Source organism: Miniopterus natalensis, chromosome 12, assembly GCF_054644295.1.
Source record: "Miniopterus natalensis isolate mMinNat1 chromosome 12, mMinNat1.hap1, whole genome shotgun sequence".
Classification (NCBI taxonomy): Eukaryota; Metazoa; Chordata; class Mammalia; order Chiroptera; family Miniopteridae; genus Miniopterus; species Miniopterus natalensis.
Genome location: NC_142092.1, coordinates 29,074,127 through 29,097,897, shown reverse-complemented (window position 1 = coordinate 29,097,897; position 23,771 = coordinate 29,074,127). Strand labels below are relative to the sequence as shown.

Genomic DNA, 23,771 nt, shown 5'->3' with positions numbered 1-23,771 from the left:
GGAGTTTTTAATTGGGACTAAATAAATTAATCAACTATATGGCTAAAATGTTAATTTTCTTCCAATTCACAATATAGAGGTATTAAGAAAACTGAGACCTGATCTACTGTGTTCAACAAATGTTGTTTGTGCATCATCATGCATCTGCAAATTGTGAAGGGATGGAATTCAGGTTTCCAGACTTTTTATTCAGCTGTATCAAGAACCCTGGTTTTTAGTAGCTGTTTGACATATTTCTTAATCTCTATACTTCAGTTTTCATGACTGTAACAAGGAGATAATACCTAGTCATTGAATGAGTACAAGGATTAATTTAATTAATATATGTGTTCTTAAAACAGTGTCAATCTCACAGTAAGCTCTAAATTAATGTTGAATTATGTTTATTGTTTTAGCATGTCTAATTGACTTGTAAGGAGGGTTGGGATCCTCATAGTATACACATTTGGAAAATTCCCGGATAAGTGTACATGTTAGGCAAGTTTCAGATGTGTATTAGGTAGTACAGTTTAAATCTTATTATTATTATTAATTTCACTGGGGTGACGATGGTTAATATGAACATATAGGTTTTGGGTGTGGATTTCTACGTTACAAGATCTGTATATTGCTTTGAGTGCCCACCACCCAAAGTCATATCTTCTCCTGTCATCGTATATTACGCCCCCCTTCACCCTTAAATCTTATTTATAATTGAATAACTAAAGAAATGTAGTTGTCCAATGATCCCATTAGTCTTACTTAACCACATTTCATTTGTCCTTGAAATACTCCTCTCTGCGAGAGAGACTTCAAGGGCATGGTGAGGGGACTTGCGGTATTTTAAAAAGAATAAATCAGTGAATTGAAATAGGAAAATCCAGCATATTAGCCCATGTGTGTCCAGTAGTGTAAAGATTTACCCAGTTTTCTTAGCTGAGAAGATGTTAGGGGAATCTCCACAAAAGATACAGCTGGGAACTCTGCCGAAGTTAAAAAAAAAAGAAAAGTTTCAGTTTTGCAGAACATCTGGTGCTCAGCCATCTATCTTTGGCAGTACAAATGCTTAAGGTCTGTGTGGTTTCCTTCTGACACCTTGGAGGCGGAGTTACAGCGCTGAAGCAACAAGTTGTGGCAAGCTAATTTAGGTACGTTCTCGGGGTCCGGAGGCACCTGCACTTCCTGCTAGTACAATTCAGGCCAAACTGCTGTCACCCCTAGCTTTCTGGAGACCCGCACCCGGGACTGCTATTGGAGTCACCCTCAGGTGTCTCCAGCTCAAGTGCGCACCTGCTTGGAGCTTGACGTGTTCCGCGTAGGGGCCCGAAATACGGGAGTTTCGCTCCCCTAGGCCAATACCACGGCCTCTTGCTTGAGTTACAAAAGGTTAGCAGGTGGACACCCTTCAACCACTAGGGATCTCCCATTGTGGTTACGAGCGTCAGAGGCCCCGGCCATAAGATGCTGTCACCGCCGCCCAGCAGCTAGTCCAGGCATCCTGGCCAAAATCGGCTGGGCACTGAGGCCCCACCCATGGCAACGCCACTCTGACGTCCGCGCGGCGGAGGCCGCCATAGGCCCGCGTCGAGCCCCGGCCGACGTGTGGCGCGTGGACGCCGTCAGCTCCAGCCCTCAGGGAACACAGCGCTTCCGGGCAAGGTTCTGTGCACCTGTTCCTTTCTTCTCCACAAGTGTCTCTCCCTTCTGGGAAAAAGTGCACATGAGAACAAGACACACGACAGCGAACATAGGCTAAGAACAGCGCGGGAGGTTAAGCCCAAAGTAAGAAGGTGCGGGGCACCTTTAAGCTATTTGGAAGTTCACGTGACTCACTAAGTGCGGAGCCCGAGCCGTCACGTGACGGCGCGCGCGCCCTCGCGCGGGGGGAGCGGGCTAGCGCTGTGCGCGCGCCCTCTCCGCTGCCAGTCTTCCCCTTCACGGGAGGGTGAGGTGCCGCGGAGGGATCGGCGTCTGGAGCCGGGTGCGCGTGCGCAGCGAGCAGCTGTCACCCAGTGCGGAACAAGTCTCCCAAATTTCCTAAATCTGTCTGGGCCGGAGGCTACGGTCTTCCTTCTCCTTTTCCTCCTCTGGGCCGCGTCCTCGCTCCCCCCCGCGCGCCAGGTAACCGCTTTTCCAGAGTCCCGGGGACGGGGGTGGTAGGGGGAGGGCCCGGGCGATTTTCCCGGTACTGCCCCCCTCCGCGCGGGGCAGCAGGGGTAGCCGGCGCCCGGGAGAGTGGAGACGCCGGACCTGAGACGCTCGGTCCGCGGCCGCTGTGACTGTCATGCTGGGGAGAGAGCCGCCAGCCGTGGTGGCAGGGGAGGGAGACGGGAGCCAGTGACAGCCGGCTCCGGCCCTCACGGGGGTTCGGTGTTGGGCTTGGTGGTCCCCCGGGGGCCGGAGTCGGGGTCCCGCTCCTTGGGGCAGAGGAGCGCGCGTGTGGTCCAGAGATGCCAACTCCTTTCCGTTCCCCTCCCAGCTGGGTCCGCGGCGGACTTGGGGAAACAGGGCCTGCTGTGCCCCTCGGGGCCATGTCTTCCCTGGGACTGTCACCACCTCGGGGTGAGGATGGGGGCTCCTCTCCTGGACACCCTGCCGCAGGCAGCCAGCCTGCCTTTCTCCGGGGTTCCTCCTCAGCCCCCGTGGTTGTCCTTTTGGTTTTTCCGGCACCGGGCCATTTCTGCAGTGCCCGAAACCACAGTGCGGTGTAGACAGTGGGTGCTTAATAAATAGGGATTGGATCGGGTTGCGTGGAATGTCGGGCACGGGACGTGGAGTGGGGTGGAGATGTGGAGGAGGGAGCCAGACCAGGCAGGCTGGGGCTCCGAGCTCGAGCTTGGGTTTTCCCTCGGGGCTCAGCCAATGAAACCAGCAGGGCTAGATTCGGATGCTTTCCGGGTGAACTCGGAGGCTGTCTGCGGCTGAGCTGCACGGCGCACGTCGGCACCGGCTGGCTTTGGTTGTGTGCGTTGCCTGGGAGGGGTTTTGTCTGGTTCTGCCTCCTGGAGAAGGGAGGGCAAACTTTTTTTTAGCACTTGGTAAATTACCGCCTGAAGTGATATTTGAAGCACTGCTTCGGAAATGCAGTTGGTCCACCCTTATCTCGGTTGAAGTTTCTGGTGGGCTCTGTACACCTAGGTTCGGACCAAACTTTGCCCTACTTCACCCACTTGAATTGCAGTATTTTTTATTTTTAACCCCCGGAAACTAGGCTTCACTGTTTCTATGGCAACGGTTACTAATTTAATTTGAAAGCGCTGTGCTTGAAAATTAGTGACTTTTAATTCTTAAAGGTTCATTTTTACTTTGTAGCACTCGGTTCTCCTTTAAGATCATTACTCTAGTTCTACGTTACCGGTCCTCTGCCACCCCACCCCCGCTTTGTTTAGGCGTGTATGACATGGGTTCAGGGTTTTTACGCCCCCTTTTCCCCAATTTAAGGTGTTATGAAAAGTTTGCACATAATCTTTACAGCACCGCACGAACTTCGTAATTGAATGCAATTTAAACGGGAGATGTATTTCACCTTAACAGACTTTAATCGGTTGGTTTTCTACAGTTAAAAATATAAGTTTTAAGCATTGCACTTGCACAAATGCTTTTTAAAAAGTCCATTACCATTCTATGAAAATGAAGATTTTAATAAGCTGAACAGGTACTTAATTTTTAAAGAAGTGTTTTAGATTTAAATTTCTATTTAAGGATGAAAATCTGGTATATTGAGTTTTCTTCTGGATGCCTTCTGAATCACCCAGGGTAGGTTAGGTGCTCCTGAGGGTATAGTCTCTCTCTTTTTCTCATTGTTTTCTAATTGCTTCTTTTCTTGAAAATTGATTTTAGAGAGAGAGGAAGGGGGTGAGGGGTAGAGAGAGAGAGATTTGTTGTCCCATGTATTCATTGGTTGATTCTTGTATGTGCCCTGATTGAGGATTGAACCTGCAATCTTGGCATCGGGGTGATGCTCTAGCCAACTGAGTTACAGGGATGTAATTACCTCTTTAATTAAAAATTTTTAAAAAAAAATATTTTTATTGATTTTTAGAGAGAGGAAAGGGGAGGGAGAGAGAAAGAGGAACATTGATGTGAGAGTGGGACATGGATAGGCAGCCTCCTGCAGTTCCCTACTGGGGAGCCTGTAACTTGGACATGTGCCTTGACCTGGAATTAAACCAGCAACCTTTTGGTGCACAGGATGACACCCAACCAACTGAGCCACACTGGTCACGGCTAATTTAAAAAAAAAAAAAAAATTATGCCCGGCTGGGTGTGGCTCAGAGGTTGAGCGTTGACCTAAGATTCAGGCAATCAGGGTTTGATTCCCGGTCTGGGCACATGCCTGGGTTGCAGGCTCAATCCCCAGTCGGGGGTGTGCAGGAGGCAGCCAATCAATGACTCTCATTATTGATGTTTCTGTCTCTCTCCCTCTCCTTTCCTCTTTCTGAAATCACTAAAGATATATTTAAAATAAATAAGTAAATAGATAATTATTGGTTTTTGGAGAGAGAGGGAGGGAAAAGAGAGAGGGAAACATCAATTTGTCGTTCTACTTATTTATGCATTTATTGGTTGCTTCTTGTATGTGCCCTGACTGGGGATCAAATCCATAACCTTGGTGAATCGGGAGGATGCTCTAAACAATTGAGCTACCCAGCCAGGGTTGTAATTGCCTCTTTTTTTTTTTTTTTTTAATATATCTTTATTGATTTCAGAGAGAGGAAGGAAGAGGAAGAGACAGAGATAGAAACATCAATGATAAGAGAGTCATTGATCGGCTGCAGCCCGCAATCCGGGCATGTGCCCTGACCTGGAATCAAACCCGGATCTCCTGGATCCTGGGTTGATGCTCAACCGCTGAGCCACGCCCGGCTGGCTGTAATTGCCTCTTGATTGGCTTTTCTCCCTTACTAGAATATTAGAACTTTGAAGACAGAATCTGTTTTTTAAAAATTTATTTTTATTGTATTTCCAGCAGTTTACCATAGTGCCTGAGGTGCTCAAAATATCCTCTTTTTAAATAATAACTTTATTAAGATACAATTCACATACCATACAGTCCACCTGTTTAAAGTGTACAATTCAGTGGTATTTGCAACTGTCACCACAATCAATTTTAGAATATTTTTATCACTTCAAAAAGAAATCCTGTTCCCATTAGCAGTTTTGTCTGTTTCTCACCAACTCTCTTCCCCTCCAGCCTTTGGCAACCACTAATCCGCTTTCTCCCAATAGATTTGCTTATTTTGGACATTTCATATAAATGGAGTCACATAATATATTGTCTTTTGTGACTGGATACTTTCACATAGCATAATGTTGTCAGGGTTCATCTGTGTTGTTGCATGTATCAGTGGTTCATTCTTTTTTATGGCTTTATTTATGGTTTCATTCTTTTTTTAATATTCCAGTCTATGGATACATCACATTTTGTTTATTCATTTATCAGTTGATGGGCATTTTGGTTGTTTCCACTTTTTGGCTATTACGAATAATGCTGCCATGAACATTCATTAACTAGTTTTTGTGTGTATGTTTTCTTTACTCTTGGGCATATACTTAGTGGTGGAATTGCTGGGTTAAACATTCCTTCCTTCCTTGCTTCCTGAATGAGCAAGGATGGGATAGTCTTCAAGGATACTCTCTCTAGGCCTTTGAAGGGCCAACTGATGCTTTCCTGCCCCACTCCAACTCCATTTCTCTAGAGACCAGAATTCTCTCTATGGGGCTTTGTCCTGAAGATAGTGCTTTGTTTTTATTGTCTGGATGTCATTAAGGTCATCTCTTTATGTTAGCACAGTTTTTATACAGTTAATGATTATTCCCTTTATATTTATTTATTGTGTTTAATTAGAGTTATGGTGATAAAACAGTTATAGTCCATACTGTCATCAAACTCAGTATCTAACTCAGGTCTTTCAATCTTTTAAAAATTTATTTCCTTTTATGAATCAGAAATATCTAATACTCTTCTTACCACCCCCACTTCTAATATGTATTTCTTGGGAGTTGTTCCATAGTTAAAGTCACTGTATCTTCTTTATCTTTACCAATCTAGAAGGTTTTGTGGAGATTAACATGTATATTTAAAATATTGGATTATTGTCTTTTTACTACTCCTGACCCCCCAAAGATTTCTCTTTGCCCTTGACTCTCCCTGCCCTTTGGGAGGAGATGTTGATAATCCAAGTCTACACTTGCAGGGGAAAGGATTAGGTCCACCTAAGCACTGGTAACAGTCCCTGTAAGTAGCCTATCCACCATGCTTCTTCATGGCCTGCCATTCTTTCTCTGAGGATCAAGTATTAACTCTCAGCTGTCTCAGTAAGGCCTCTTTCTCTCCAGTTCCTTAGCTGGGTTGGGCTTCGTACCACGCTCACATTCTTGTTCCCTCTGCTTAGGCTGCTACCCCTACCTGTATGTCTTTGGTTAATTTCATCTTATCCTCAGATAGCTCAGCTTAGTTGTCACTTCCTCCAGTTAGTCTTTCCTCGATCTTGTATACTAGCCATAGCAGCATTCTGTAATCTACTTCATAGTCTTAAACAATTACGTCATTAGTTATGATCACCGTTTGCTCTCCACCCCAATGTATGCACAGAAAAAAATTCACACAAAATATTGAAAGTGGTTAGTTACTTCTGAGTGATGGAATTATGTGCAGTTTGTCTCTTTTGTGTATATGCGCATTGTCTGAATTTTATCCTAGCCTATCTATTGTGAACAGGGAAAAAACTTAATAAAAATCCATGTTTGTTAGAAAATCTGGAAACAGCCCTGGCTGGGTAGGTCAGTTGGTTAGGGCATCATCTCGATACACCAAGGTTGTGGGTTCTGTCTCCGGTGAGGGCACATACAACATCCCCTCCTCTCCCCTCTCTCCCCCTCCCTCTTTCTTTCCATTCCTCCCTTCCTCTCTCTATAAAACAAACACACAAAAAAAAACCCAATAAAAAAAATTAAAAAACAAAAAATCTGGAAACAGGAGAATTTAGAGGAAAAAGAAAAATCGTCAGTAATTGCCATTTTCATTTTTGTAAATTTCTAACTTGTTTTAAGATAAATGATGAGATTTTACTATAGCTTCAGTGTAAATCTTTTATTACATTTTGATTCTTTTTCATATCTAAGGACTTCTAGGGAATGGTGAAGAATCTCTCATACTGAAATTGAGCTGATTCTTAAGGAAAAGAATCTAACATCTGATACTATTATGGTTTGAGAACTAAGTATGTGCTAAATAACTCATTTTCCTTTTTTCCCCTGAGAAACATCCTTATTAGTGTATTTGTATGTTTTCTAATACTACAGAGGTTTTCCTTGCACAATTGTTTGTTATATGCATTGTTTGTCTTATTTTTGCTGGATGGTTTATTTTGCCTAGTAGTGGGTATATTTCCTCAAATTTTAAATGTAGAACATACAGCAGTGAACACAGTAGACAAGCGATTCCCTACCATTTCATGAAAGAGTATTATATTGAGTGTAAATGTTTAGTTATACTGTTGCTCTATATTTTCAGATACCCTGTGGCTTCAGCCACTATGGTATTTATGAACTGCTGTTCCACAGAATCTTTAAAATTTATTCTAGCCCTGGCTGGTGAGCTCAGTGGTTAGAGCGTCAGCCCACACACTGAAGGGTGTCAGGTCCGATTCCTGGTCAAGGGCACATACCTGGATTGTGGGTTCAATCCCTAGTTGGGGCTCATATGGGAGGCAACCAATCGATGTGCCTCTCACACAGTGATGTTTCTCTCTTGCCCCCCCGCCCTCCCACTCTCTCTAAAAAGCAATGATAAAAATAAAAAAAATAAAATTTATTCTAGATTCTTCTAGGTTTGTATTATACTTCACTCTGGGCAAATATTTAAGAGACAGAATAATGTGTCATCAAACCCTTTGGTGATGACTTCCTTTTTTATATCTCCATCCAGTTCAGTTACTAATTTGGCATCTCTACATGTTAACTCGTAACAAGTTGAATTCTATCTTTCCTCTCAGCTCTACTTCTCTGGGGTTTCTCATTCATCTCATCTTATTGTCCACTGTGGAAACCCGGAGTTATCTCAGACACCTCATGGTTCCTCAGCCTTCACACTCAAACTATCACCAAATTTTTGACGTCTACTTCCTAAATATGTATCAGATCAGTCTGCTAGTCTCTACCTGGCAACATCTCAGTACCTACAGCAACCTCCTTCCTCTCTCTGCTCCATTCAGTGAGCTTTTAAAATGCAAATCAGATCCTTCTCATGGCCCTGAGGACATTTAAAATTCCTGTATTATTGCCTCCTATCTCAGGTTCCCCCCAAGCCTTTTGTAGGTGGTCTGCTTTTCCTGCTTGTCCACTGGCTTTTCTTTTCCTCATTTTGACAGGCCCTTGCTGAAAGTGCTATTTGCTGCCACTCAGAATTTTCCTCCCACTTTCTTCCTTTTCATATATCATTCTGGTCTCTGCTTGAATGTACTTCGTCAGAGAATGCTGACCTGTCACCCCATCTGTTCCTAGTCTAAATCAGCTTTCCTAGTGATTATCTTAATTGCCTAAACTTTTCCTTCCATAACACTTAGCAGTTTATAATCTTATATTTATGTGATTATTTGATTGTTTGTTCCTAAATGTAAGAAATCTACAAGGGTAGGCATCAAGTATTTTTATTCACTTATATCACACCAACACACCACTGTCTCACTAGCATTATACTATAGGTGCTTAGAAGCATGTGTTGCACAAATTAATGACTTTCACATACATGAAAAAATTAAGGTAATTAAAATCAGGACACACAATAGGAAATATATTTTACCCATTCTCACCCAACATACACATACACATATAAAACTGAAGCAAAAATTTCACAAAACAAATCTTTGCCAGCTGTGCTGTACTCTGATATTTTCTATTTTGTTTTATATTATATATAAAAATATTGATGTAACCCACTAAATTGGGTAGGACTGCAGACTGCAGTTTGAACAGCATATCTCTAAGACAATATTAGGAAAATGCCTCATTTCTATTAGCCCCTCCTCCTCCTTTGAAACACAATTGCTATTTCTTAGTTTTTTCTGATGGAAAGTACAAATATAGCTTCAAATACCATCCCCTTCCCCCTTAAAAGAAGACTACTGCTGAAAGTTCCTTCTGCTGAGAACTTCTGGACTGTTCTTTAAGGAGGGTTGGTTAAGGTCAGGTTCAGAAAAATCTAAAGCTGACACTCCCTTAGGTCTTCCAGGGTTCTTTGGGCCACTAATAGCCAGCAGTCAGTCTTTCACCCTACTTGGCTGAGCTCACTACAGGTGTGTGGTCAGTCACTGACCTGTCATTAGTTTTGTTCTCTCAATTTGTTTCCAAAACAAAGAAAATTCCTAAAATGAAAACAAGAAGATCAAGGCAAACCAGTAAGTATTTGTGAATGTGTGAATTAAGGAGCTTGGCAGGGGAAGGGTATCACAGTTTAATAGATCACCAGAGCTGATCCCTAGAGCTGTGGTTTTCATTTCTTCACTTATCAGAAGGCTTTGTGCTGTTTGGTCCCACCATGAAATATTGATCTCTTATCTATTTTGCTAGCTAAATATTAGAAATAGCCCAGATGTTTATTTTAACTATGCTATGATATTCATAACTTGGAAGAATGTTAAAAAATATTAGGTAAGTCCAAACCTTCTATGTTTAATGAAAAGAAAGTAGTATACAAAATTGTATACAATGTATGATCCCAGTTGTATTTAAGCATGTTTATAAATGTGCATGTGTTTAGAAAATATACACTGGAATGTTAACTTGGTGGTGGGATTACTAGTAATTTAAATTTTCTTTTATTACAATTTTTTTTTAGAATAAACTATTGTATTTATAATTAGGAAGGCTCAGTTAAAAAAACATTTTCTATACATTAACATGTATTTGCAAATAGGCAGAATAGCACTTTTATTAAAATGATGGATAGAGCCCAAGTTTCTAGTGGCTGTGTTTTGGAGACCCCTGCCCAGGTGGGACATACATTCTATGTTCATGGTATGTAATCTTGCACCGCACGGTGATCCATGTTTTCGCTCTGAGGCTGATTTTTCCCCTTTCCTGTCTAAGTTACAAAAGCTTACCAAGCCTTGTTTTTATCTTTTTTTGCTGAAATAGAATTTCATTTCTCCCTGCCCTGCTCAAGCATGTTGATAATGAATGTTCATTTATGGTTTCCCATAGCTCGATAATTTAGAAACTTCTAATATTCCTTATTAAACCCAGTTGTATGGCATGAGTTGAGGGGATGGAGAAGGTTTTGGGTGAATTAGGTGATATCTTTCTGTTAAATTTGGAAATATCTAGTTATAGTGGGACTTACAAACAAAATTGAAAGAAACATACAGTGATGGTTTGAACGTGTAATCATCAGTAAATTTTTCTGCATCTGTGTTTGAAATTTAGTTTCTTAGCACTCAAGCCTTAGTAGATTAAATTAAATATTTAAAAATATATTTGATAGCCAGACAAAACCGGTATTATAAATATTGATTTACTATTTTTTAAAGAAGGAATGGGAAAACTTTATATTAGAGGGAAACGTTAAAGTGAGGAGAGTTGGCTGAACAGGTAGGACCTTTTGGTGTGTGTGTGTGTGTAGGTAGGTAGGTAGGAGTGACAGCACTTTTAGGGGACTTCATAGTCCTTTTCTCATTTGTAACATCACAGGTTGAGATATCTCAATTTTTCCAGTTGATCCAGACTATGTCAGGCCTTAGAGAACTAATGTCTTTAGTGTTGTTCCCTAATCAAACTCACAAAAAGAACCAGAACCTGGATCCAAAGCATATGTGTCTACTCTTCAGGGCTCTTTTTAGAATGTCTTGGTCCATGGGAAAGCACAGGAAGGACCACATGTTGTTCAATGATAGGTCCCCGCAAATGGAGATGGGTATAATGTTGAGGAGTAATCTGAACAGGGTGTTTTTGACCTGCTGGGCTTCTCTGACACTGAAGAGTCCTCACCTCTGCTCATCAGAACATTCTTCCTGCAGATATATTTTCTTCTGTTCAACGAGGTTAAAGAATGACACATATTCCTTTGTTTTTGCTCTCTCATTATCTCCATCTTATAACTCATTTTTTCACCAGACATTTGTTTAAATTCCAGCCCTGAGGACATACCTTTGTCTCTGGTTGGACATCAGTCTTGTGTCTGTTCTGTTTGGGAGTTTATCAGACACTCAGAAAGATCACAAGTATCCTTTGAGTGGGAGACTGATGGTATAGGCCTTTATTATTATTATTTTTTGCAAGTAGCTTATTTCACCCATTTAAAAAATTTGTTTAAATTTCAAAGGGTAGTCTCACCTGAAATTTGTACACTTTACTGAGACCTCTCAGTCTGCAACATTCAGGCAGCTTTCATTAGCAGAAAGAATCTGGCTCTGAGATAGCTAAATTCATTTCTCATTCCTTTTGATAATTTTATTTTTATTTTTTAAAATTTTTATTTAATTTCTTATGTAAATGTATGTTAAATAAATATTTTATTATTTTAAATAGGCAATGCAAGGTGTACAACAAGGTATAAAATTCAGCAGGTATAAATGGTTTAAAAGTATACTCGTCCTAGCTGGTTTGGCTCAGTGGTTAAAATGTTGGCCCATGGACTGAAGGGTCCTGGGTTCGATTCTGGCCAGGGGCACGTACCTCAGGCCACGTGTGGGAAGCAACCAACTTCGATGTTTCTTTCTCTCTCTCCCTCCTACTCTCTCTGAAAAACAATGGAAAAAATATCCTCGAGTGAAAAAGAAAAGTACATATTCTTACCTTTGGCCATCAGACAGCTAGTTTCCTCCTTTTGGTCAACCACAGTTAAACAGTTTCTTTTAGGGTTTTCCAGAGATATTCTTTATATTCTATATAAGATATCCTTTATAAGCATGTATGTATATGTATACATTTTTTACACAAATGATAGTATCTATACTTACTGTTCTGAATATTTTCTAAATTTAATAGTGTAACTTTGAAGTGATTTTAAAAATATGAGTATATATAGAGCACCATCTTTTAAAAATGAATACAAAGTATTACATTGTGTGTACCATAACTTACTTAACCAGTGCAATATTGAAAGTCATTTAGGTTGATTTTATTCCAAACAGTGATCTATGTATCATTACCTCAATGTTTTAATTGTTGTAGCTTTATAACATGTTTTTAGAACATCCTGTGCTATTGTTTATTTTTTATCATTATATAAGTCCCCCAAACCTATTGTTTTTATTGATTTTAGAGAGAGAGGAAGGGAGAGAGAGAGAGAGAGAGAAACATCGATTAGCTGTCACCTGCATGCACCCTTACCAGAATCGAACCTGCAACTGGGGTATGTGCCCTTACCAGGAATCAAATCCGCCACATTTTGGTGTACAGGATAACACTCCAACCAACTGAGCTACACTGGCCAGGGCTATGCTGTATTCTCTTAATTTCATTTTATTAGATGGCACACAATTTCATTTTGTTCTATTATTGGTAATGTTCACTTTGATTGCTTGATTAAGATAGAATCTTCTAGCCTAGCCGGTGTGGCTCAGTGGTTGAGTGTTGACCCATGAACCGGGAGATCCCAAAGTTCGATTCCTGGTCAGGGCACATACTTGGATTGCAGGTTCCATCCCTGGTTGGGGCAGGTACGGAAGGTAACCCATGGATGTTTCTCACATCAGTGTTTGTTTCTCTCTCTCGCTAAACGTGTCCTCTGGTGAGGATTAAAAAACCAAACAAAAAAGATAGAGCCTTCTGTGTTTCTCTGCTGTAAAGTTACTGTTTGTTTTAGGAAAACTATGTAAATACCTTGTTTCTTAATTCATTTATTTTTATCAATTTAGATTTATGATTTTCTATTTTATTGAGTATAATCTGTTAGTATTATTTATATTGATGCTTAAATTGTGATAGATTTGGCACATAGGAGCCCATCAAGTGGGATTTTGTGTCCTTTTGAGATATCCCTTCATGCTTTGAGCACTCCGTTTTGGGTGCAGTGAGATATTTAGGCTCATCTTGAACTTTCCCTACCCCCAACTATTTAGAAGCCAGGATCTAGGTGTTACTGATATTGGGTTGCTTAGTGAATAGAGCTAGGGAATATGTGTAAGTTTAGATAGCATTTATATGTGCATGTGTTTATATCCTTATCTATACACACACATACACAAAAAGTTATATAACAAATGTACTACTATTGAACCATTCTTGCCTCCCTGGAATAACCTTTTGGTCATGGTTTTTTATTATTATATTTTTAAATGTTTTTATTGATTTTAGAGTGAGAGAGGGAGTGAGAGGGAGAGAGAGAAACATCTATGAGTGAGAACCATGGATCTGCTGCCTTCTGCATGCCCCCTACTGGGGATGGAGCCTGAAACCTGTGCATGTGCTCTGACCTCCGGGAATCTAAGCAGTGACCTCTCAGTGCATGGGACGATGCTCAGCCAACTGAGCCATACCCCCCAGGGCATGGCTTGTTATTATAATGTGCTTTTGGATTTGCTTGCTCATTTTTTTGAAGGAATTTTCATCAGTACTCTTAAATGAAATTGTTTTGCAGTTTTCTTAGGCCAGTTGTCAAGTTCTGTTACCCATTTTAGACTTGCTTCTTTTTTTTAAATTTTGAATTTTTATGAGTTTATTTGAGCCAAACTGAGGACATATGCCAGGAGCAAGATTTCCAATGCTCGTTTAGGCTTGCTTCTTAAAGGATTTTAAAGCTTGCTAATTTTTTTCTTGTGCTCAGAAACAGCTTAAATAACATTGTATTTTGTTTCTTAAAAATTGAGCATAATTCTGTGAAACCATCTGGGCTTGGTACTGCAGATTTCTTCTAAATTCAGTGGGTTTGTTTTTTTTTTCTTTTTTCTGTCTTTTTGTGTGGTAGCTGGAGAGCCTAGCAAAAAGGTCAGTTATATTTGAGATCTGGGTCTGGGAGATGCTAAGCGGGCAATCACTTCATGGCACCTACTTGCTTTCTGACTTTTGGAAAGTTATTTCCATTTCTGAGCCTTAGTTTCCTCATCTCTCAAATGGGAAAAATCATAGCCTGCTAATATCAGGAAACTCTTATGAATGAAAATGAAATATTGTATGTTAAAGCACGGTAAAGAATCAAGTAAATGCAAGGCTTTAAAAAAAGTTTTATTTTAATAAGATGTTGGTATTCAAATTCTTATCCATGAGGATAGCTCTCAGTATCACACTGTTGAAGGAGTTGTTGCGGGACTGGGCCTCCCCCTCCAAAAGACCAGGCAAATGGAGAAAGACGGGGCAAATGGTGGCATTATGAATCAAACAAACAAAACATGGTCTAGATAGTTTATTTTCGTGGACATTAGTGAGAGTTTGGTCTTATATTTTATTATAATTTGGTTAAGTATTTGAGATTTTGAGGAAAATTAAACTCATAGTACACATTGATTAAAGAGAATAAATTATCAGCAAATACCTGTGCAAGGTACTGTGCCAAACATTGCATATAGGATAAAAATATAGCAAATCCCTTTCCCTCAGGTTGGTCTTTTGGACAGGTAGTTGCTAAAGTTCTACAAATTGTCATAATTCTTTAAAATAGTATTCTTTGCATTCATTAATAATGAAACAAGCAAGGACTGGCAGATCATTGTGTCTGCTGTTTTCCATTTTTTTTTTTTTAATTATAGCTGATACCTCATATGTGATTGTGAATCTTTAGGAGTAATTTCAAAGTTTGCTTACTAAATTGTGTTTAAATGTTTTAAAAATATTTGACATTTTAGGCCTTGTTTTTATATTTGAAACTAAGAATGAGTAATTTACCGATAGCCCTAAATAGTTTAGGTAAGCTCAGATGCTATCTCAGTGGAGAGCTGATGGTGATTTGGTTCTACCCCTAATGCCAGGGTACCCCTGGGTGCTGGGGTGGTTCACTCTGGAATTCAAGGTGTGGCTGGCCAGCCAGCCTGCCTGCAGTGGATGCCCACGGGCTGTGGGGGCATGCAGTGGCCAGAAGCTGCTGCAGGTGAGGTGGGTCTGGGCATGGGGACCTGGGAAACTCAGGTAGCTCTTGCTGGTGCCAGGAAGCATTTCTTCTTTCCCAGGCCTCTGGAGGGAGACAGTCAAAGCTTTTAGTTGTAACTCCGCAATCATGTGAAATGCAAGTTTTGGAAATTGTTGAAATTGTTTTCTTTGGTGGTTTTGTGCATCCTTATCAATTCTACTGCATACTCATAGGAATTTAGAAGGTGAATCAGGTTTGTGTATTATTCATAGTCATAGGAGAATTTCTGTTCATTTAGAATTATTAATTGGCATTGATTGCATTTTTTTGGTTCTCTCTGGACCCAAATTCTTGTGTAACTTTTTAATTTTCTTAAAAATTGGAATTAATAGGGAATTAAGTTTTTTTAGAGCTAATATTTATTGAAAACTGTTCAGAATTTCTTTTTGTAGCCCTTTCATAAGGGCCTCTCATAATTAGATTCAACATTAAGTTTGTATGTTTTAAAAATGATTTTTACACCTTGTCTGGATAGCATTTACTTGAGTAAAAGTAACTGCATCCCTGGAGACACCCATGCAGGTAGCAACCTAAATTGTGCTCCACCGAGAGGACCCAAAAGGGCCATCTTTTATAGAGAAAATTCCCACCCAAGTTCCCAATTTCATGCAATGAAATTTCCAAATTGTTTAGTCCAAATTGTGTAGTTCTGATTGGATGTAGTGGTTCTCAGTCCTTTAGTAGAAAGATGAAACCAGGGCTTCTCTTCAGTGGTCATCTCACACAGGTAAACAAGCAGAGCAGTTCAGGAAGCAGAGTTCTGTCTGCAGTTATTTCCTGTGTACATATTACTTGAGGACCTCTTGTCAGCAAGTAGCTGCTAGACTTCTGTTATTCACAGAATTTGGGACCTTGGTTGACCATGGGGAGTCCATCTCTGCAGATAAATTCTTTCTTGGCATTTACATCAAATGAATCATCCTTCTTGGGGTTTACAACTTAAAATATACTTCAACTTTACAGGTATTTTCAGAAATACATCACTTGTATTGCTTTATTCATCGTCTAGAAAATGGTTTTATGCCCTGGCCAGTGTGGTTCAGTTGGTTGGAGCGTTGTCCCATACACCTAAAGGTTGTGTGGATTCCGTCCCCGGTCGGGGTTCATACAGGAGGCAACTGATCCATGTTTCTCTCTCACACTGATGTTTTTCTCTCTAAAATCAGTAAAAACATATTTAAAAAAAAGTGTAAGGGGTCCCAAGGCCAAAAAGTTTGAGAACTCTGTTCTGGGTTTCCAGTTCCTCACTTACAAAATAGGGTTAATAATAATACTTATCTTGTAGGGCCCTTAGGAGGATTAAATGAGTTAACATTTCCTGTTAGTGTTGTTATTGTGTGCTCCCTATACACCATTGAAGGATTGCTCACCTTTTTTTGCCCAAATCCCATTTACCTTCAAGGCCCATTTCAAACTAACCTCTTCTCTATGCCTTCCCTCACAGTACCTATCTGTGGCCTTTCTTTTCCCCAGGAACAACTCCTATAGCATTTATGTTTGTACCTTGACTTTGAGTCTGAAGTTACATACTGCCTATATTGTCAATTTTGCTAGGAGTCCTCACCCTTCTGGATTTTCACTTTCTAACAAAGGGAAAGGAATTCCTGGTCAATTGTCCAATCTTTATTACTGTTGTTTTTCTTTTGATTTTGGTCAAGTTAGGCAGTTATCTTGGGAGGATTTTTTTTTTTTTACTTTTGGCTTCTGCACCTAGGGCCAGATGGAAGCAGATTTCAAGCATCTAAGCCTCCCTTTCCACCTATCTGCCTCTTCAGTTCTCTACAGCAAAATCCCAGTTAATGCCTATGTTTATCTTTTCAAAGCTTTCTGATCTTGAGTCAGTTTGATGTTATAGTAAGTGCTTAAATGTTAGCTGCATTACCTTTAGTAATGCAAAGATTCTTCTACTTCTGCTTGGACATTTCTTTAGGTATTGATGGGCAGTCTTAGGATTTTAGGATGACTTTGTGACCTACTTCCCTTAGTGTTTCCATAGAGGGTGTGGCTCTTTCAGTAGCTGATGCCTGTGTTTTGCATTTTTTGAGATAATTCTCTTATCTTTACCAACCTAAGATAAGAAAGTAGTATTTTCTTCCTTATTGTCTCCTTGTCCTTGAAGTTAAAGAATTTTATCATGTAAATATTTTGATTAATCTTTGTAGAAATAGGGTTGTCACTTGAATGAATGATTTAGGAGGGATAGTTAGAAAACTCTGAAAACATACATGCTTTGGAGGAAAATGATGGGACTAGTTATTTCTCAAGCTGAAGAATTTAAAGTTAAAGTGTTTTGCAAGTGGAAGCCATTTTTGCTGAGAATAGTTTGCTAAGATTGTTACATTTAGAAGATTCCTGTATCTAGGTGGAGGTTGGGGGTTTTGTAGAGTTATAAGCTTGGAAACCAAGAAGGCTTAGGTTAAATAAGGACTTGAACTTGAGTAAGTTACTTGATTTTTGTTAATGTAAATAATTAGTGCCTTCCACCCCTCCACCTTCTCTTCCTCTCTCTCTCATATAATATTGGGGCCATAAGGAACCTCAGAGATCATTTAGTTCCCTGGTTCCCAAACTCCCAGATTTAAAAAAATAAGTTGGACTGACATAGGCTTTTCAACTTTTAATTTTCTAAAATAAAAATTATCAAAGAAAACTTACCATCTAATGTTATGTTAAAAACAAACCCACCAACAAAGCAGAAAGAACATTCTCTAAGAATAAAAGATGAAACTTTTAAAAATCAAAGCACTTTCATTCCTATTTTTCTGTGGATTGACTGAACCAGTGCTCCTCAGTGTTTAGGAACACAGAATTTGTTTAATTTCCTAAGTACAAAGGTTACTAAGACTTAACATTAACAAGAATGAAGTGCTTAGGAGAGGTCATACCTCCAGGTATCTATGGAATCACTGCTCAGCCCACTTCTGTGGCTGATATCTGGTCCAGTGGTTCTTAACTGTTCTTTGGGCCATGTGTATGTAGATTTGAGAGTGATGAGAGCTATAGATCTCACCTTGGGGGGAACAATTAGACAAGAACATTAGGACTGAAAAGAATACTGAACTACAGATGAGACCATGAAAATTTTATGTTAATGATCTGAATGTATCATTTTCCAGGAAAATATAAGTTCTAAAATGGTTTCAAGAAGTAGTAGAAATATATCAATTAAGATATTTGATTCTGGCCCAGCCCGTGTGGCTCAGAGGTTGAACATCCCCCAGCCGAACCAGAAACCACTGGTTCTAACCAGAAATCACTGGTTCTATTCCCTTCTTCTCTCTCTAAAATCAATTAAAAATATCCATATTAATTAAGAAAAGATAATTGATTCTGTAGTTCCATGTCTTACCACAAAGAAAATAGCAGGTTCAGATAGTTTTGTAGGCTACTTCTACAAAGTATTCAAATAACACTCAATTCCAACCCTCACAAAGTCCAAGTTATTCTCCTTCAGGAACACTTCCCAACTCGGTTTTTCAGACTGGCAAGTATTAATACCAGGTCAGTGGGAATAAGGAAAATTACAAGCTAGCCTCACTTATGAAGATATGAAACCTAAAATATAATACAAGCATGTATAATTTCACAGGTGCCATTCTGAACCTACATCATTATCAGGTTGTGTAATACAGATGGGTTCAACCTAAGAATCATATTTAGCCCTGGCCGGTGGAACTTTGACCTGCACACTGAAGGGTCATGGCTTCGATACCCAGTGAAGAGCATGTACCTGGGTTGCATGTCTGATTCCGGCCCTAGCCGGCATGTGTACAGGAGGCAACCAATTAATATGTCTCTTTCACATAGATGTTTCTCTCTCTCTTTCTCCCCTTCCCTTACTCCCTTCAACTCTCTCTAAAAAACAATGAAAAAAATATCCTCCGGTGAAGATTAACCAAAAATAAATAAATAAATAAATCATATTTAATTACAATAAAGGGGAAAACCTGTCATAACAGATACAGAAAAAGCATTTGATAAAATTCTACATATATTTGCAATTTAAAAACATGACAAACAAAAAACAACAAAAACCTTCTGGAGAAAGTAATAGAACAGAACTTTTTAACCTGTTAAACGGTACCTATATAGTAAACATTCTGAGGAATAAAGGTTAGAATCATCCCCTTTATAATTAGACATTCCACTGTCACTACTTCTCTTTAGCACTAGATTTTCAAGCCAGGTCAGTAAGATGAGAAAGAAATAAAAGGAATATGTATTGTGAAGGAAACAACAAAATCACTATTCTACAATAATTTTCATAGAATCATTAAAGAATCTATAGACAGCCCTGGCCAATATGGCTCAGTTGGTTGGAGCATTGTCCTGTACCAGAAGGTGGAGGATTTGATACCCAGTCTAAGCACATACCCAGGTTGTGGGAGCGATCCCTGGTTGGGGCGCGTGTGGGAGGCAACCAATTGATGTTTCTCTCTCACATTGATGTTTCTCTCTCTCTCCCTCTCTCCCTTCCTCCTTTTCTCCCTCCCTCCCTCTCTCTTCCCCCTTCCTCTCTCTCTAAAATCAATAATAATAAAAAAGAATGTGTAGATAAACTATTGGAAACAAGGCATTATTAGCAAGGTAGCTGGATATGAGATTAATTTCAAAATGGCATTTTTATGTATTGGCCATAAAAGGAAATATATTTAGCTTAAAGCATATTATACCAAAATAAGAATATTTTATTTAAAACAAAAAAATTTTCTTTTAAATGTTAAGTCCTGGCTGGCGTGGCTCAGTTGGTTGGAGCATTGTCCCATACACCAAAAAGGTCATGGGTTCGATTCCTGGTCAGGGCACATACCCAGGTTGCTGGTTCGATCCTGGTCAGGGTGTGTATGGGAGGCAACTGATTGATGTTTCTCTCTCTCTCCCCCTTTCCCTTCCTCTCTCTCCAAAATAAAACGAAAACAAAACAAAAAAACCCGTATCATTGGGTGAGGATTAAAAAAAAGTTTAAATGTTAAAACAAAGTGATTATATTCTTCAGAAATGACAATGTCAAAGACAAAGACGGGCTTTGAAGATGTTCCAGATTAAAGAATACTAAAGAGACATGACAGCTATACTCAGTACCTCATCTTAGACTGAATTCCCTACTGGAGGGAAAAAAATGCTATAAAGGATATTATTGGTTCACTTGACAAAATTGGAATACAGAAATTAGATACAAGCATTGGATATATATTAAACTTACTGGAGTTGAAAACTACTGTCTCTGTGTAAGAGTAGACCCCTGTTCTTAGGAAATGCACAGTAAACTTGAGGGGTAAAGGGCCATGATATATGCAATTTACTCGCAAATGATTCAGAAAAAATAAATTGTATATACATATATGCACACAATATTCTACCCTATATACTTTATCGTGTGTGTGTTGTTGACTTAAGAAATGCCCAAACCTGTAGATAATTTTATAAGAGTTTATTTGAGCCAAAACTGATGAGAGTTGCCGGGAAGCAAGATCTCATATGAGAATAACAGTTTTGCAGTTTTTTACGAATTTGAAATTGAGGGAAGGCAAGGAAGCTTTCATGAAGGTGAGAGAAAGCAAGGTAGGAATTAGATTACAGGATAGTTAAGATTATGTGCTCTCTGGAGAGTGGTTACACTTGCGAGAGGTGTTACTTCTGGTATTGTAAAGGTGTGTTAACCTAGATGCACAAGAACAACGGACAGGGCAGACTTAAAAAATCTTTCAGTAAAGAAGTTATGGGCCTGGGGCGTGACTACCCAACATGATCTGCCAAGTTAGGAATTTATGGTTTATTACAGCACCCTCCCCATTTTTTTGGTTCAGTGTAGAGTAGAGACAGAAAGAATACAAATATTGATAAAGCAGATATGATACAATATTAATAGATGAATCTGGGTAAAGTATATATAAGTTTTTTTCCTATTCCTGCAATTTTTCTGTGTTTGAAGTTATTTCTAAAGAAAAATAAAAAAACACTATTTATAATAGCAACAAATATAAGAATGAGCCCACAGAGTTTTGTATTTTCTTTAACTCAAATTAAACTCCCTCATTGATTTGACTTTTATCTAAAGTTGCTGGAAGCGGGGGTGGGGGTGGTGGTGGTGGAGAGAGGTCCGGACAGTATCGAAGAGATAAGGGAAATGGAATAGTTATGTTTAGCCATGACGAAAGACTGGCAATTAAAAAAATATATATGTGCCCGGCCAGGTGTGGCTCAGTGGTTGAGCGTCGACCTGGGATCCAGGCGATCAGGGTTCAATTCCCGGTCAGGGCACATGCCCAGGTTGCGGGCTCGATTAATGACTCTCTCATCATTGATGTTTCTATCTCTCTCTCTCCCTCTCCTTTCCTCTCTCTGAAATCAATAAAGATATATTTTAAAAAAATGTATTATATAAGTTTCATTAAAAAAAAAAAAATATATATATATATATAAATATATATATGTGTTTATTTAGAGAAAGAGGAGGAGAGGGGGAGAGAGATAGAGATATCAATGAGAGAAATATTGATTGGCTGCCTCCTTCATGTCTTCTGCTGGGGACTGAGCCTGAAACTTGGGTATGTGCCCTGACCAGGAATTGAACCGGTGACCTCTTGGTTTATGGGTCAACATTCAACCACTGAGCTACACCGGCCAGGTGAAAGACTGTCATTTTTTTACCTTAGCATTATTTTTATGCCTGTTTTGTAATACACAGAAAGGTTCTTTACAAAAGTTATTGAGTAGTTTTTATGTTGGTTAAACATATAAATCACAAAGAAAGCTACATACATCTATTATTTTATTTCTGTTTAAAACATATACATTTCTTTGCCTATTTTTGATTGTAGGGCAAAGTCTTTTCTTTGAGTAAAGGTTGGTGTCTTGCATGTCCTCTCTTAACATAAACCGCAGTCATTATGCAGCACCTGCCACTTTCAGTTTCTTTTTTCTTTAAACGTAGAATTGGAGTTAAGACACTTGAAGAAATATGAGTTAGAGTCTTCCTTGATTTTACAAATCCCACTGCTCTGTAACCTTTTGCTGTTGCAGTTTCCATACTACATTTAACATCCTTTTTTTTTTTTTTTAATCATCTTATCTTTACTGGATCTTTCCAAAAGATTCAAGTTAAATTTTGTAGAAACATTAACATTGTTATAATCATACTTCATCTATTTACATAATATTTAATTATATCACATAATGGCACAACTGGCATAAGTTGGATTGGAAATAAACACTGTTGGTTGGTGAGCCTGCAATTCAACTGATACTTATGATATAACTGGTATAGCTTACTAACCTCGCCTGTTTCTGAGCAGCAGTGGTGTTTTCAGAGACAATATATAGTAGTATCCCTTATGTGGTTAGTCTGTCAAGCAGGTTATTGAGAGCTGCTATAGTAACCAGTGAGAATAAGTAGCTTTGGGTGGCTGGCTGGTTTGTTAAATGGCTGTTAGTAACTGTACTCAGTACTACCAAATGAATTTTGAGTAATTCAATTTAATTTTATTAAGATACACCAAGAAACCGATTATTAGAAAGGCAACTGATTGTTAGAAAGGCAACTGATTACTAGAAAGGATTGCTGGCAAAAGGCAAACAGGTATGAATAAACCTTCATTTGATTCACATCTGGTATTTGTATATCAGGTTTCTTTCACATTCACCATTGTAACCAGTTTATATTTGATCATTTTATCAGTCATGGTTCAGTTACAGATAATGGATACTGCTCTGATTAACTTTAGCAGAAAGGGATTTGCTATTGGAGTTGTTGAAGGTTGGAGAGCAGGTTCGTGTCTGGGTCCCCAGAGACCCATCCCCTGGGATGTCTCCAGAACACCACTGCTGGAGGGGCTGCCAAGGGAACTGTCATCTTTGCTACAAATGGAACACTGAAGAATCAGGGCACATGATTATAGCACCTTGGCTGAGATCTGGGGAGCAGGAAGTCACTGCTGCATTTGTTCCATGAACACACCGTCTTAGATATGAACCGGGGGTAAGGAATAGTGCCAGAACTGCTACTGGGGAGATGGGGAGACCTCAGTTCTTGTCTTTTTGAGGGAAAGATTTCAATCAAGAGGCAAAGTGTAGAAAATAAAGCAAGAATTTATTGGCTGCAGCAAAAATATACATAGGATGGTGAAACAAGGAAGAGCAGAGACAAAGTAACAGGAGAGTCTAGGCTGGCTGCATTGGCTCACTGGGAAGTCAGGGAGAAGGGGGCCTTGGAGACAGGTTCAGTGGGTAAGCCCAGGATGAGCTGCCACTACCCAGTGCTCCCCTGGTTGCAAGTCTCGTGGGGTCCCCTCAGAGGGGAAAAGGAGAGCTTGAATTGGGACATTCATGTTCAGGGTTTTTTAAAGGCTGGGCGTTTAGGGGAGGTCTTGGGGTGAACATCCATCAGTAGAACATCCATCAGCTTTTTGCTGATGTACCAAAATGAGGTTTATTATTATTTTTTAAATCCTCACCTGAGGATATTTTTTCAGTTGCTTTTCAGAGAGAGAATGGAAGGGAGAGAAAGAAACACCGATATGAGAGAGACACATCCATTGGTTGCCTCCTGCATAGTCCCTGGTCAGGGCTCAGGGATTGAGCCTGCAACTGAGGTATGTGTCCTTGGCCAGAATTGAACCTGGGAGGCTTCAGTCCCGGGGCGACACACTAACCACTGAGCCAAACCAGCTAGGGCTATTCTTAATTTGTCTGTCCTTGGGTATGGTTGGCAAATGGCACTAATTGGATTTCT

At 39.7% G+C, this 23,771-nt stretch overlaps 1 protein-coding gene across 1 annotated transcript in view; it reads left to right on the top strand.

Moving 5' to 3' along the window:
• The first annotated feature begins 1,962 nt into the window (after nucleotides 1-1,962).
• The window catches only part of KDM4C (lysine demethylase 4C), a 308,354-nt gene continuing 286,545 nt past the window's right edge, over nucleotides 1,963-23,771 (top strand). The window contains exon 1 of the mRNA XM_016214253.2: nucleotides 1,963-2,100. The gene's annotated coding sequence lies outside the window, so the exon portion shown is untranslated. The remainder of the gene's footprint in view (nucleotides 2,101-23,771) is intronic.